The sequence below is a fragment of the Cnephaeus nilssonii genome, assembly GCF_951640355.1.
Source record: "Cnephaeus nilssonii genome assembly, chromosome: 6".
Lineage (NCBI taxonomy): Eukaryota > Metazoa > Chordata > Mammalia > Chiroptera > Vespertilionidae > Cnephaeus > Cnephaeus nilssonii.
The window spans coordinates 101,660,259-101,665,555 of record NC_137077.1 but is presented as its reverse complement, the minus strand read 5'-3'; the positions used below and the strand labels follow the sequence as shown (position 1 = coordinate 101,665,555).

Sequence of the window (5,297 nt, the reverse complement as noted above, 5' to 3'; positions counted from 1 at the left end):
CAGACCTGTAAGCTTAGCCTCTGCCTTTGTTTCCTCTGGAAAGCTCAAAGTGAAGGGTGTGGCAGGCTGTATCATCTAGGGTGTGTTTTGTTTGTGTGTTTTTCCTTTATCTGCCCTCTGGGTAGCTCCTCCCAAGGAAAATGGCCATTTGGGAAGTGTCTGAATGACACAGTGAAGAATTCCTGGCTACTGCTTTTCCAAGTCTCCCTGCCCTGCTTCCCACCCCTGCCTGTTCTCAGGCACCTCCCTCCCTGTGCCAGTGCCTCAGGTGTGTAATTGCAAATGAAAACTCCTGTGCTCTGGGTTTAGAGATAATAAAATAAAATAAAATAAAATAAAATAAAATAAAATAAAGGCAATCGAAACTGAAGCTCTCTCTCCCAATGGCTCTGGTGTGTTGGGTCTAGACTCCGATGCTGCCAGCAGTCCTGCTACCTTTTGCAACTGCTTGGATGATATGGGTGCTGCAGGCCATGTTGCCATGGGTTGTGGCGCAGTGGCTTGGGAAGCACTGCAGGTTGTGTCTCCCAGTTATGGGTGGGTGTGTGCAGCCCTGCCTGTGCTTCCGGAACAGTTGTCCCTGTAGTTCAGTTCCCTCCTCTCCGGGCTCCCCACCTCTCATGATTTCGCCCTTCTTATGGGTGTCCAGGTGCCTTCAGTTCTTCTTTGTTATAAGTCACCTCCTCAGCCGAATGTTCTTCAATTTAGTTGTATTTCCAGCCTGGCCCTGTGTCAAGGTGAATGACAGGTCTGCCTATTCGGCCGCCATTTTCTCCTCTCCTCTATGTCATTTTTCATGCTGTTGTAGTTCTCAGAAAGTTCCTTGAGCATCCTTATAACCATTACTTTGAACTCTATATAAGATATATTACTTGCCTCCATTTCATTTAGCTCTTTTTCTGAGAATGCTCTTATTCTTTCATTTGGAGCCTGTTTCTTTGCCTCCCCATTTTGGCTGCCTCTTAGTATTTGTTTCTATGTATTAGAGAGATCTGCTATGACGCCCCCTCTTCGTGGAGTGGCCTTGTGTAATAGGTACCTTATGGGTTCCAGTCATGCAGTTTCCTTGATTATCTGAGCTGGGTGTTCTAGGAATGTCCCTAGCGTGGTGGATTATGTAGGCCCTGATGTTATAATTGAATCTTGATTGCTATTGGCCCATTCATGCAAGGGATCAACCCTCAGACTAGCTGACTGTGAGGCTCCACCTCACCATGGAGTGTAAGCTGCTTGGCAGGTGCTGACCACACAAAGCAGAATTCACCTCAGCAGGATTTGGTGGCTGCCATGATCTCCCTCTGGATATGCTGTTTGTTAAGCTTATTGGATCCTGTTCTGGTGTTGTCTGTAGCTGGCCATTTGGTGTGTTGGTTCTGGGCCTCATTGGTGCAGACCAATGTCAGACACTGTCTGTGCCAGGCTCTCAGCAACCTGTTTGGAGCTACAAGCCATCCATAATTTGTGGCTTCCTCTGCTGGACTTGGGTGTGCATAGGAAGGACTAAGCTGTTCACCAAGGCCAGCTTTTCCCAGCACCAGGCCCGGGGGGGAGTTCAGGAAAAGTCCCAAGGCACCCCAAAACCTGCCTCTGTCTGCCTTCACCTGCTGGCTACCTGTTAGGCTCAAACACTGAAAAAGCCTATAGCCCTGGCTGGTGTGGCTCAGTTGGTAGGAGTGTCATCCCATACACCAAAAGGTTTGCTTCCTGGTCAGGACACATACTCAGGTTTCAGGTTCACTCCCTGGTCAGGGCATGTGCAGGAGGCAACTGGTCGATATTTCATTGTCAAATCAATGTTTCTCTCTCTTTCACTCGCTCCCTCTCCCTTCCTCTCTTTCTAAAATAAATAAAAGCATGTCCTCGGGTGAGGCTTAAAAATAAATAAATAAATAAATAAATAAATAAATAAATAAATAAATAGATAAATAAATAAAATGAAAGAGCCATTGGTGGAATCAGGGGGAGGGGGGGCTCATGGATTTCCCACGAAGAGGAGGTGCCAGTCGGGCTTCAAGGAAGGTGGTGGGTATGGTCCCCTCCCCAGAGCCACACGACAGTCTATTCTGTATTTTTTCCCAAACTTGGTAAAGTGGAGCCACTAGGAGTCAGACGCGTGGGGCCTCTGGATCCCAGAGGTTGGGTCTGCTGGAAGTCGGGAGGATGGTTCTATTCTACCTCCCATGAGGCAAAGTGCCAGTCAGGTTCACAGAAAGTGGACAGAGCAGCTCCCACCCCAAAGCCAGACAACTGTCATTGACACTCGCTGAGTCTGCCCTGACCTCTGGCCAAGGCAACTGATTCCTCAGCAAGACCTAAGCTCTGCATGGTGGAGCAAGAGGGAATCTAGAGGGTGGAGCCATTGTTTCCCCCAGCCTGAGGCCACATAGAGTGGGTTGCTCCATCCAAGAAAAATGGTACCTGTGGTATGGAAGAATGACTAGAACAGGAATCCTGGTGGCTGTCCTCCCAGCTGCCTCCCCAGAGCCACAAACCTCAGATTCTCCTCTGGTGACTCTAGTCCACTCTGGCCTTCCTCCTACCCTAGAGCCCAGGGTGAGTGGCTGCAAACAAAATTTTATGCATTGGCCCTTTAAGAGGTGCCTGTGTCTTTAGTAGACTCTGTCTCTCCCTGGCAGACAGAAACCCTGCTGTTTTTTACAGCCAGATGTTATATGGGCACCTCTTCCCAGCTCTGGTACTCTAGGCTAGGGGTTCCATCTTGGGGTTTAGGCCCCACCTTCTCGGGGAATCCTCGGCAGCTGAGATAGCCCATGGTACCTCAGCCACTGCCCATGGGAGCAGAGACAGGCCTTTTCACGTCTCCACCCTTCCTAACATTCTTTTTTTTTCCATATTGCAAATTGTTTATTTTTTTTAAATTTTAGACTATTTTCCAAACTACTAAATCTAAGAGAACCTAAATACATTCATATTTTTTTAAATATGTCATCTATATTGTACCAACACTAGTTGATTCAACTTGAAGAAACCTATAAAAATTAGTACCAATCTTATTGATCTGGAAGTTAAGTTCTTAAAGTGCTTCAGTTCTGAAACTTATTGCAGAGGAAAAATTGCAGGTGGTTCCATGACAGACACATGCATGTACTTTGAAGTCTTGTACTTCTCCCTAATTGCTTGCTGAGGTTGATGGGGTATATCAAGGCATGCTTTATTTAGCTAACTCAGACAAGGCCACAATTTCACTTAATGAATAGCCTGTAAATACAGCAAGGGTTTCTGGCCAGAAATGCCTGTTCACAGTATAGTAGCCAGGCAATAAACTGCTGCAGCTATCAATGAAGGAAGCTATTTCAAAAATGGGTCAGCTTCAGAATTTGAGTGGGAAGATGATATTCCAAAACCCAAAACTACTGAAGTTATTAGGAAAGGCTCAATTACCAAATACACAGCAGAGGAGGAAAAAGAAGACGGATGACACTGGCATATGTTCAGAATTGGAGAACAGGACCATAGGGTTGATGTGAAGGCCACTGAACCCTATAAAAAAGTTATCAGTCATAGAGGATATTATGGGGATGGCTTAAATGCCATTTTTGTGTTTGCTGTCTGTTTCATGCCTGAAAGTTGTCAACCTAGCTATAGATACCTGATGGACAATCTCTTTAGGTATGTTACTGGCACTTTGAAACTGTTAGTAGGAGAAAATTACATGATAGTTTATTTAAATGGTGCAACAACTTGAAGGAAAGTGCCCTGTCTGGGATGGCTCAGAAAATGCTATCAGCAAATTGATAGAAGGTTACAGAAAAACCTAACATCTCTAATCATCATACATCCCTCTTGGTTTATCAGAACACTTCTGGCTGTTACAAGACCATTTATTAGCTCAAAATTCAGCCAAAAATTATATACATCTTTAATTTGTCAGAACTAGTGGAACTTGTCCCCATGGAATATGTTGGCATACCAGAATTCATAAAACAAGTTGATCAAGAGCTTAATGGAAAACAAGATGAACCAAAAAGTGAACAGTTTGCATCTAGTCCAAACAAGGCTGAAGAATGTGCTGATAAAGCAATGATCTTTTTTGCATTTATAATGCATTTATTGGCCCTGATTTTTATGTAACCTGTTACAAAATCGACTTGACTTTTTCTCAATGGACTTTTGTATAAGGGACTGTTCACTGCTGTTTTGGTTTGCAAATCTCTTGAATTTAGCTCTTAACTAGCTGATGATATTGTAATCATTTTATATTTTATATTGCTAAAAGGAGAGAACCACACTTTATATAAAGTGGTTTTGCATTTGTTTATTGAAAAAAAGATTCTTTGTCTTTAATTTTTGGCATTTTAATTATGATATGTCTTGGTGTGGACCTCTTTGGGTACATCTTGATTGGGACTCTCTGTGCTTCCTGAACTAGTGTGACTTTTTCCTTCACCAGGTTAGGGAAGTTTTCAGCCATTATTTCTTTAAACATGTCTCTATCCTTTGCTCACTCTTTTCTCCTTCTGGTACCCCTATGATGTGGATGTTGTTACACTTGATGTTGTCCCAGAGGTTGTTGAGACTTTCCTTACTTTTATAAATTCTCTTCTAAATTAAATTTTATTTTTTATGCTCTGTTTGGGTGCTTACTGTTATCTTGTTCTCTAAATTGCTGATTCAGTCCTCTGCTTCATATTACCTGCTGTTGATTCTTTCTAGAGTATTCTTCATTTTAGATATTATATTCTTCCTTTCTGACTGGTCCTTTTTTATGGTTTCTATGTCCTTTAAAAACAATTTTATTATTATTTTAGAGAGGAAGGGAGAGGGAGACAGAGATAGAAACATCAATGATGAGAGAGAATCATTGATTGGTTGCCTCCTGCACACCCTCTACTGGGGATGTGCCCTGACCCGGAATCAAACCGTGACCTCCTGGTTCTTAGATCAACACTCAACCACTGAGCAACACTGGCTGGGCTCTATAACTTTTTTAATGCTTACTATCTCTTTGTTTAAGTTCTGTCTGAGATCATCCATTCTTCCCCTAAGGTCCTTGAGCATTCTTATAACCACTGTTTTAAATCCTGCATTTGGTATTTTGTTTGCTTCCATTTCATTTGATTCTTTTTCTGGGGATTTCTCTTTTTCTTTCATTTGGGGCATAGTTTTTTGTCTCCCCATTTTGTCTCTGTGTATTAGGAATATCTGCTATGACTCACACAAACTTGTTATGAGGGCTTTATGATGAAGGTCTCTTGTTGAGCTCAGTAGCACAATCTTCCAGATCACCTGAGCTCCATGCTCCAGGAATGCTTTTTGTCAGTCATGTGCACCCTCCT

At 43.2% G+C, this 5,297-nt stretch overlaps 1 pseudogene across 1 annotated transcript; it reads left to right on the top strand.

The window, feature by feature from the left end:
* The first annotated feature begins 1,214 nt into the window (after positions 1-1,214).
* On the top strand, positions 1,215-4,092 carry LOC307101137 (BCL2/adenovirus E1B 19 kDa protein-interacting protein 2-like; annotated as a pseudogene). Its single transcript has 3 exons — positions 1,215-1,221; positions 3,294-3,630; positions 3,763-4,092. The product of its transcript is annotated as a BCL2/adenovirus E1B 19 kDa protein-interacting protein 2-like (transcript).
* The last annotated feature ends 1,205 nt before the right edge of the window (positions 4,093-5,297 follow it).